Here is a 10,900-nt window from a genome sequence, read left to right on the forward strand (position 1 = left end):
ACTGCTGGCAATTCTATTTGAGTTAATTATTGTTATGGAAGACTTCATTTTGGCATGTTCTCTGGGAGGAACATTATTTTGTGACTGTTTCCCTGAACAAATAGATCGGCTTTTCTCACAGGGCCTCTGCTAAGGGTTTCTGCAAATTACTTCTAGAGGGGAAAAAACCAGCAAATAAACACATTTTCATCTCTTCAGTTGTATTACCATACTCCGGACTATCTGTATTAAGCCTGACTTCCTGTTTGTTCATCCTCTCCTTGACAATTTTACAACCTATTGCCTGATTTCAACCACATGTTAGAGATGGAAATTTTAAGATAACCAAATTCCTACAGGCTTTGCACAAACAGATGGGCAGCTTGGGAAGAGATAAACCTAAGTGCCCTCACATACCCCTGACCCAGGGAAACGATGTGGCCTGTGTCTGTGTAGTTTCAGGTGGTAGAGAGGAGGAAGACCTCCATCAGCAGCTTCCCCAGCCACAGGGGTGGTGTCTATGTCCATGCTCTGCTCCACATCTCCCTTCTGTGCTTCTGCCAGCTGGCCTTGATGATGGTAAATCTGGGAAGACCGTTGTTCGCTTGTTGCATTAACTACCTTTTTAGCAGCCAGGGAACAGGCTCTAACTTCTCTTACGTAGCAGCATTTTCTTTCCTGATGGAGTTCCAGAGCTGCTCCTTATGTCTGAGGAACTGGCTGCTCCTTATGTCTGAGGAACTGGGCCATCTTCCCTCAGGAAGATAAAAATCTACAAGGGTAGTAGTCTTTTGAACTTCTCCAGCCTCATCAGTGCATGTTCTTCATGTTGTAGTGGCATGTCTTCTCCTAATACTACACAAACTTTTATCATGGCGAGAAGCCTGAAAGGCAGGGCTCATCTGGAAAGAGTAGGCTTGCTGGGAAAAGCACCCAGAAACTCCTTAAAAAAGAACCCGTACCAGCCTCAGGCTTAAGCGAGGGAAGACGAGATGTGTTTTGCCTTGTTGTTGTCTTTTAGTGCTTTTAGTGTCTTCTTTTTTATTTCCTGGACTGTTGCTAAAGGCAATACAAGGTTAAAGGAAGTTATCATCTAGTCTTATGTACTCCTAGCCATCATATCTTGCAGAGTACACTCAGTCAAAAAAACCCAACTAGCAACTGTATGGAAGATGATTTTGCTGTAAGAAGCCTCACTTTGGTAACAGAAGTTGGTAGCACTTTCATTTGAAGACTGTATGGTGGTGGTAAAAGTGTCCATGAGTTTGTTTGAGTAGCTTTTGGGTAGCCCCTTGAAGATATGGGTAGCTTTCTCTCAGGGTATCTATGAGTTTGTAGCCATCTCCAGCTCTCTGCTCTCATTTTTAAGCAGATCTAAACATCTCACCATGGCTCACTAATGATGCTGTTTTGTGAGCAGAAGCAGCTCTGATGTTTCTGATCTGAGAAGGTCTGAGCCTTGTCCAGGGATAGTCCTATTGCCTGTATAGCAGCAACTTGGTCATCAAAATGTACACCCTAGCTTCATCCTACCCCAAAGGCAACACCTTAATTGGTGGAGGGCTCATCTTCTACCTACAGGCTCTGTGCTGTGGTGGCTCAGCAGCTGCCACGAGAGCAGCGAAGCAGGAACGGGGTCTGAAGTCACTGTGGCTGTCCCATGGTCAGCAGCCTCCCTGACAAAGCAGGGCTTGTAATTAGGGTCCCCGACTCAAATTGCAGTTCGCTCTGTTTCCATGGCATTGCACATATCCCACTTGGGGGCTTTTTCTTTTTGAGTGACACTTTTGCTTTTGGTCACGCTTCTTGGCTCCTGCCTCTTGGCTCTGGTCCTGTCAAATTGCAGTCCTGCTCACCTGCCTTTGTAGGAAGGACTTCTCAAAGTCTCAGATCCAGAGAGATTCTGGTTAAAAGCCAAAGATCTGATGCTTTAAGTATGATACTTTTTTTTTTTTTTTTTTTTTTTTCTTCCCTCCTTCCTTCCTGTCACACGCCCCACTGCTGAAGATTAGGACATTCAGAAGAGGAATGTATGCCTACAGCGTTGGAAGAATGGGTCAAAGATTTCACAGATTTTAGAACTTGACAATGAAATGTCACTTGAGCCATCTTATCTACACAAATATTTACCTAGGCTTTCTCCTGTTAGAGAATCACTAGCTGTTTCACTTCACCTATTTATTCATCCAGGTAGGAAGTTTTCACAGTGGAATCCCTCTTGTAGGTCCAAGTGTGTGCAGAGTAGATTTATAAACAGCCTTATTGATGGATAGTTATGAAATGAGCCTTTGAGTCACTTTCATCTCTCTTCTAATTTTCTGCTTTTGCTAGGGGCATATTCCACTGAACATATTAGGCATTTGCTTTGATTTTCTGCTTCCCTGTGTGTCCGTTACTGGCCACCATCAGAGATGGGACACTGGGATGAACTGGCCCTTGGTTCGATGCAGCAGAACCATCCTTTCCAGTCAAAGGTTTTATTAGGATACCAGCCTGAGATCAGCATGGAGCTACCAAGGCCTAGAAATAGCAAACGTATGCTATTTTTGAATATTGGCATAATACCGTTATTCTCAGTCTTCTGCAATTTTAGTAGTTTTCCAGTTTATTAAAATTGAAGGTCACAGGATTGGAGAACTTGTTAAATGATTATTTTAGGACTGGGCTTAAAGTAATGTGATGTGCCAACTTGAAATGTTATGCCTAGCAGATGCTGTATAACATTCCTATTAGTTACTAATTAGCTTGAAAGTACTTAATTAAGTACTTGTCTTTTTCAAATCTTGTCTTTTTCAAATATGGCGAACAAATATTTTTTAAATACTTCTAGCTTTCCTTTTTGCACCCATTAGCACCAGCTTTGCCTGCTATGCCTCCTAATGGTCTAGTTACTTGCATATCCTTTCAGAAATCCTGCTATCTGTAAACTTTTCATTAGCACTTGTATGCTCCCTTATGAACTTTGGGGTTTTTTTTTTTTTTAGTATCTTATACACTTTTTTTTCCTTGTTCTTTTTTTTTTTTTTTTATTTTCACATTAATACTGAACTAAAGTTATCCATAGAATTGTGTCTGGGCACCTGATACTTCACAGGGTTCCCTGCTTTTACCAATGTTTTTGACTGGATGAGAAGCAGGAAAATAATTTCTCTTTCTAATAATGATCAACTTAGTTACTCGCTGCTGATGCATCAAATTGTAAGGTGTATTAAAGGATGTAACTGCTTGCAACCATCCTATTTTCTAAAGCTGTTGTTTGGCCACCAACATAATCTTGTAACAGCCATCAATTTTAGGCCAGTGATTGGGTTTTCTTTCTCATAATGAATTAAGGTAGTTCTCCTGCATTTAAAATCCAGGACCTTCGTGTTTGAAAATTTTAACCTGAGCTGTTGAGACATAGATGAAACAGTGTGTTGGTATGCCGAACCAAGTCACCATGGAGAAGAAAACCTTAAGTTGCATGTGCAAGCTCTTTTCTTCTGCTGGAGTTTGCCTGGGCTTTTGTTCCCACATGTTTTCTCTGTTGGGTGTGTTTTTAAAATGTCACTGCAATTAACCCTTGGAAACATCTGAAAATTATTTTCCTTTCTATTTTTATTCTGACTTTTCTCCTTCTATAGCAGTATTTCTCCTTTTCTTCCAGTTCTTGCATGTGGTGCTGTGCTCCCCCTTCCAGTTCCTGAATTTATCCCTTTTTGCTTTAGGGTAAGGGACCGAATTACCATTTTTGTTTTGAGAATGCCAGGGAAATCTGGAAGCTGTTGTTTTCGTACTGTGGTGGTGAGGTTGGCTGTAAGGCAGAGCATTGGGCTCTGAAGGGGAAGGGAAGGCAGGGAGTCAGAGCAGGTCCTCTGAGCTAAGTAACCTGGCGTAACCTGCTGTCTATAGTAGTGCTCAATCTGTAGCGGTTGTGTCGTCTGGGTAGAAACTTCATTATTTGTGTTTTGCGACTTTTAGCACTTAAAGAATAGGTATTTCTTCAGCAAAAGCTAATCTGCATTTTCCTGGATCTTGAAAGCAGGTAGCAAGTAATGTGCATTAATTTTAATTTTCTCTGGCCAGCTTTATAAAGCTCAATTCAAAAACCAAAGTCCAAAATGGAAGCTCAATTTATTGCGGCTGCTGTTGAATTCAGAGCATGCTAATGCATCTCTATCATTGCAACTCTTTGGTGGAGCGATGGTATCTCAGGACACACTATGGTACAACTAAGAGATGAAGATGTGCTGAGAAGCAGATGTAGGAGTCCGATGACTCCCCAGCAGTGTCTTTTGGCATAACGGATCTGGAGAAGAACTAGCTGTCCTGCCCTGGCTGTCTGTTCCTTGCTCCATGTCAAAGATGCATAAAAAAATAAACTACTGTCTTATATAATGCAAACACCTGCCTATCCCCTCACATAAATACATTTTTAGGTAAGGATTGTCTCTGTAGGTGTGGCTGTATTAGCCTCCGGGAAGGCTCCTGCCCTTCTCCTCCCTCCACACAAACTAGTATCAGCAATGCTGGCTCCCATGATATCAAGTAGCACAAAATCCTTGTTTTCTAAACCCAGATCCACACTGCTGTTACATCCAGTCCTGGTTTATTTTGGGATGTTACCCAGTTTTCATAAGGAAAGATGGGATTCTCTCAGACATTCTCTTAAGACGTGTTCCACCAGAGTAAGTTTTGGGACATTCTGTTGTGGCTCAATTGCTTCCTACTTGCTAGGAAAAGGGGTGGTGAAAATAGGGAAATTCTGGCTCCTAATAACTTGGGGGCCACACAATGTTTAGAAGGAATTTTAGAGGCCAGATTGACAAATTCTGGTAAACCCTGAGATGGTGTAATTGCATAGCTTGCAGCCTATGTTTTCTTTGAAACCTTGACCTTAATTCCTGGTTTTGCTCATCCCTCCGCTCCTTCCCTTATATTTCAAAGATACAAAAATAAGGCAAAACATGTGCTTTTCCCCTGTCCTGATCCAAGTTAATCGTAGCCGCTCTTGAGTGCATTCACCAGGACATTGCCACCTCTTTGGGCATCCAAAACAATGCCCTGTGCCCTTGCATCTGGTACGCAGAATTAAATATATTCATCAGTGTGGAACTGAAAATGAAATGAAAATGGCTGTGACACACGGGTGTTGTGCCCACTGTTCGTTACGTAGCCGCAAGTGTGAAACTATGTGTGCTCTGATTTTTTTTTTTTTTTTTTTGCTTGTTTCTGACATTGTGAGCTCGTCTGCCTGCTGTTGGGAATGTTTGAGAGCTGAATGCGTGATTTTGTTAGTGCTCCTATTTTTATTTTGTTGGTGCTTTTGCATCACTAATCAAATACAAGACTCCTATTGTTCTCCCTGCAGCTTCCTTCCAGTACATGCTTATATTTAGTTATTTTAATAATAATACCCAGGGTTTGTAATCCTGAAAGAAGCCAGAGAGATGATAAACTCCTTTTCTGATTGCTAAATACATTTGATTCGTATAACAGATGGCTGTTATTTGATACGCTGTTGTTATCCAAGCTGCACGGAGGGGCAGAAACTCATCGGAGCAATGACTCGAAGGCATTAGAGGATGTCCTCGCCCGGTCCTCTTCGTGGAATGGCAGCAGTGATGCCATTTTACCCAACAGCTTCACTTCACTTACGAACAAATTGTTTGCAGCGTCCTCTCCCCTGCCTTGCACGGGGAGTACAGGGGCTGGCTCCCCGACTGGCAGGGGAGCCCCGTGTTTTGGGGCAGCTCGGCAGTGGGCTCGGGCTCTTCGGTGCCCAGATTTTTTGCTGGCAGAAGGCGGCCGGCGGTGCCTGCGTGGATTGGCTGCCCCCCGGCTCCCCTCTCCCTCTCGTGGTGCGCAGCCCCAGCCAGCGCCGCCGAATCTCGAAACAGCCCGATTTACATCCATTCATGAATCCGTGACGTCAGCACGCTTCTGTGCTTCTTTGCAGCAGGCTGCAGGATTGTGTGGGTGGAATTTCCTTTTATTTTGCAACACTTCCTTTTTTTTTTTTTTTTTTGCCTTCCATCTTTTTAAAACAAGAAAATGGAGCATCACATAGGAGATCTTAATCCTTGTGAGTATTTAGATGAAAATGTCTTTTTTTGAAGCGTGTCTGTTTGTGTATGTGTGTTTAATGGTCAGCGTTACCCTTTCGCCATTTATTTCGGAAGGACAGATGGATGTTGCATTTGTGATGTGAAAGGGCTGAAAAAATGATGCTGAGAGAAGGGAAGGGGAAATGTGAAACCTTAATTTATCCATCACTGTATATTTAATCTGATAGCTGGCCTGTCCTTTTGCTTGTCGGTGTGCTAGACATTTTTCACTTGCAATTTTGCACGTTATCTTCTTGTGCCCCCCTTTTAAAGGGAAAGGGAATGGCAATGGAGAATGGATATATATGGAATACACAGGGAATGACATAAGAATTACTAGAGATAGTATAAAGAAGCAGAATTGTATTTTTTGCCTTCTAGGCAATGGTATTATTTTTTTTTCTTTTGTGGGCTAATCAAACAGTTCTTCTGTTGTGTTACAGTAATAAATGATTTAATTTTGGTTTTGAGATGAAAAAGAGATGTGTTTTCTTTCTCTCAGCCGGGTAGGAATTTGTTCCTTTATTATTGATAGTAGCAGTTTGAGCTGTCTCGCTTGTGCTGGGCACACGATTTTTATCCCTCATTTTCTTAATAGATGAGGAAGCTGGGAGGACCATTGCAGTTAAGGATACTGTTCACCGGGGCAAGATTTGTCATATTCTTGCTTACCTGAATGGGGCATGATGTCATGTTTTCTTCCAATGAAATGAGTGGAGCTGCTCTTTATTTTTGTTTTGGGGGGTGTGTGTGTGGTTTAGGTGCTGCAATAGCTTAATCATATCAAGCCACACATCTCTCCTAAGTAAATGAAAAATTGGGTATTTTAAGTTGATGGAGAAGGATGACATCAGGCCCTTGTGTCTGGAGATACTGATTTTATCAATAGGCAGTCTGCTCAAGAGAAGAAACTGAAGGAACATATTTTGATCGATAATTTTGAGGGAGAAAATGTGGAAATATTTGAAATAAAAATGAAATGGAGTGAAATGAGAGAGAGGTTCGGTCGGTCTGACTCACAGATGTGGGCACTTTTCACAGTAACTGCCGGGTGTGTAACCACAGACATCTTGGGATATCCTCGATTGCGGAGGTTAAAGTTGTCACTGATTTAAAAGTTTTTGTTACTCTCCTTTTCGTTGTATCCCCAAATGTATGCGGGTTTTTGTTTCTAGAGAGAGAGAGACAACCCTTTGAACCTCTGTTTCTGTAGCAGACTTTGGCTATGAAAAACAAGTAAGTAATGATTTTGATGTAGTGGGGTGGGTTTTTGTTTGTTTTGCTTTAGCACCAGTTTTGTTTCCTGTATTTTGGGCCTCCGGTCTGATTCTTTGATCCGGAATGGTCCTGTCATTCAGATTTGTCTTTGTCCCCTGCTGCCTGGTAGTTAAATTTATAGCTGGCATTCATTTTGACCCCTGTGCCTGGAATTAGCAAATATCTTCTAGCACAGAATATATGGTAGGGACTCTTATTGCTGCTCAGCTACACGTGAACTTGTGTTTAAAAAATGTGTGGGTGGTTGGTTTTGTTTTTTTTTTTCTGGTTGCATTACTAACCTTCCTCTTTTGTCCCCTATTGTAAAGAGTTGGTAAGTGGCTTATCTCCAGTGGATCAGAAAATTGAGTAATGATTTATTTGAAATTCTCTTCATAGGTAAGCAGTTTTGCAATTAGTGTTTATTAAAATATGGTTCTGCTCTAAGCAGGGGCAGGGTAGGAAGGGTTTTACAATATTTTCTGTTTTCTTGTGACTTTTTTTTACAGCAACTATGAGATGGTGACTGATTAGACTGGAATTGTTCATATCTGGTACCTGTTCGAGGCTTTCTGCAGTTCAGATGTGTGGAGTGGATTTCTAATAGTAGGACTTGTCAAAATGGCAGTCTTTAAATAAAGCTTTCATACATAAAAATAAAAGAAGTCTGACATTGGTTGTATGAACAGATTTTAAATCAGTGCAGGTTCCTCTTCAGCTCTGGTCCTTGGGGCCCAAACCTTGCCCTGCATAGAGTATTTTAGCCAAGCTCTCACCTGAGATCCCATCTTTGGAGGAAGACAGCAGCAGACTTAACCGATTTTACAACTTCCAGTGAGTTTCTCAGCCATGACTGGATCAAAATGAGCCATCTGAGGCAAACGTTACGTTACCTCTGCATCTGCAAAGAGGCTGAAGCTCTCAGGGGTTTGGCACTTCAGCAAGCCCTGGCCAGCTTAGAGGAATTATTTTTTTTTTTTATCCTTCCTTGGCAAATATGTCCCGTGCGTGGGCTTTGTAGGCTTTGTGACATTACAGCAAATTGCTCTTGCTTCTTGGGGAAGAGGGAGCAAATATTTCACCTAAAACACTACTTTGGATGGAATAGCAAGTTGGCAGCTGCAGCAGAAATACCGAGGTGGGCCAGGAGCAGAAACACTGTGTGTACTTACTCCCACCCCTATGAATACTCAACGTGTATTTTGACCTCTGTCCTCTTCCCCTGTTTACAACTTCAACCGAAAAGTTGGTCGTTGGAGCAGGTTCAAAGGCATTAGCAACAATTGGGCGTAGGCCAGGGGGAAGAACAGATATTTTTTTTTTCGGTGTAAAGTATGCAGGTTTTATAATCCTCCGTTGAAACTGTAATTGTTTGTGCTATTTCTCCTGGAGCAGTTGTGAGAGGTTAAAGTCCTGGTGGGGTGTGGGCGGGAGGCTGGACTTTTTCCGGCATGGTGGGCTTGAGGAACAGAGGTTCTCTCTGTGTGAATGCTTTCTTCATTCCTAGGATGTTTGCCCTTTCCTGTCCCCAACCCGTTACTCTTCTTACCTTCAGGTCTTCTGGAGGATGCAAAAATCAGTGATGCAGCTGTGGCTTCTCTGCTGAAACACAGAAAATCTAACCTCACCATCCTTTGGTGCCGGAAGGAGGTTCTCAAATGTTGGTTTATCAACTGTAGCCAAACCATGATCTATAGTAGGGATGAACCAAGGGGCTGGGCGCACCTGTGGAAGGTCTCTGCAGATGGCTTGTGTTGTGTCAGGCCTCCAGAGCGTCCTCTGCGGTTCTTCAGTCCACGACTGTGTCTCATGTGTGCTGCTGTGGCTGTGTTACCATCACGTAAAGCTCTAACAGCCTAAGAATAGGATCACACCTCTCGGATGTTGCTCTCGCCCCTTATGCGGTGCCGGTAATACAGGGCTTAATAGAGGCTCCTGAGCAAGTTATTGTGCTTGCTTCTCTATCAGGAGTAATCCTCTTTGCTCATAGAAGTGTTATGGTGCTTACTAAATACAACTTACTACTCTCATTTTTCATCCACCAGCTGGATTGCAAGTGTCCCCTTCCCATCAGGTGCATGCACTCTGGTACCCAGTGCCGAAGCATTGCATGTAGCCTGGTAATTTTTGTACTCTCGTGGATAGTTGTTGAGTTACTTTAATATTGGATATGAAGCATGTAGGCTGTTAGTGCCAAGAAGTTTGTGTGTAGAGCTTTTACATGTCAAGTGTGCTTTGCAAATACTGAATAATTCATATCTACTACAAAAATAAGAACAAGCGCGCGAGTGAATTTACCTGAGACCAGTTTGATGCCTCACATGAATTAAAGTGAGAGTTTGATTCATTCACTGGATTCCTGAAAATAGCACTTTGATATTGATCTTCATCCTCAAAGATCTTTCAGACATTAATTAATCTTAACACTACTCCTTGGAGGAAAAGATGACGTTTCAGTTCTGTAAGTGGGGAGAAACTGCAAGATACTATTTGCTGGTAATACTGGAACATTTTGATGGCTTCACATGGCAATGTCAGAGAAGCTGTAAGGCATCTGTGAACTTAACTTTGAGTTTTTCCTGGGTTTTGTAGTTGTAAAATATTTGAATTTAAATCCTTTAATCTCTTATTGCTATTTAGTAATGTAAAATGGATCTTTAATGAGGTAAGAAAAAAATGCAGAAGTCTGAAGGATGAAGAGAGAAAAGGAGTAGAGCACAGCCTGAAGTCTGTGGCTGGGTTTTAAAAGTTGTTTCATACTATGAAGACAGCTGGAAGGATGGAAGAGAAGAGTGTAATTTAAGGTCATTTCTAAATTTTGATCTAAGATGGATTTCAGTTGTATAAAAGGGTAATCGGCATTTAGTCTGCCTTTTATACCAGCTGAATGTTTTACAATGGTATTGATGAGCCTGCGATGGAGGGTATCAGTGGTGAATTAGAGGTCAGAACATTGCATATGAAACTTCTGGTGTTTAATGCATGCACACAGCTCAGGACGTGCAAACAGCCGGAGTGAGGGAAAACAGAAGGAGCAAATGGGCAATGCAAAGTTAAACCCATTTTTTTGTGCAGTGAAATTCTTGTAACAGTATGGTACAAGGTGGCCCTTGGTTTGTTACCCCTACCCCCCAAAGGCAGGTGGCTGATAGATCATCCTTCCTTCAAAAAGCGAGGACCTCGATTCGGAAGCACGGAAAAGGGCTGCTTTGCAACAGAAGCATGTAGCACCAAAATCCCGCAGTGAATGTAAGAGTCATTATGCAACATCACTTATTTCCTATGGCATCAGATTATGCAATTTCTGAGCAGAAGAATGCAAAGCCCTGGAAGAACACAGTAGCATTTGAGCAGATCCAAAAATACCTTATACAGGATAGAGGAAGCATTTATGTATGTGGTGCTGAAAATACACAGTTATGTAAGCCGCTTATTTCACAAACTGTGCTTTGGGAAGCTGGCTAGCAGGTGAAATGGGAATCAATCTCACTTTCATTGAAATCAGCTGAAGAGGTCTCCCTGAATATAAGGGATTGGCTCTTTGTCTGCCTTCTTCACGAAAATGATTTTTTTTTTTT

At 42.0% G+C, this 10,900-nt stretch overlaps 1 protein-coding gene across 6 annotated transcripts in view; it reads left to right on the top strand.

Annotated features, from left to right (window-relative positions):
• The window catches only part of MAP3K13 (mitogen-activated protein kinase kinase kinase 13), an 82,450-nt gene that overhangs the window by 35,058 nt on the left and 36,492 nt on the right, over positions 1-10,900 (top strand). The window contains exon 1 of one of the 6 annotated variants that reach the window (XM_035899974.1): positions 7,269-7,301. The exons of the other annotated variants lie outside the window; for them this stretch is intronic. The gene's annotated coding sequence lies outside the window, so the exon portion shown is untranslated. Of the gene's footprint in view, positions 1-7,268; positions 7,302-10,900 lie in introns of those variants that run through there. 6 annotated transcript variants of the gene reach the window in all.

Source organism: Egretta garzetta, unplaced genomic scaffold, assembly GCF_000687185.1.
Source record: "Egretta garzetta isolate BGI_Z169 unplaced genomic scaffold, ASM68718v1 scaffold448, whole genome shotgun sequence".
NCBI lineage: Eukaryota > Metazoa > Chordata > Aves > Pelecaniformes > Ardeidae > Egretta > Egretta garzetta.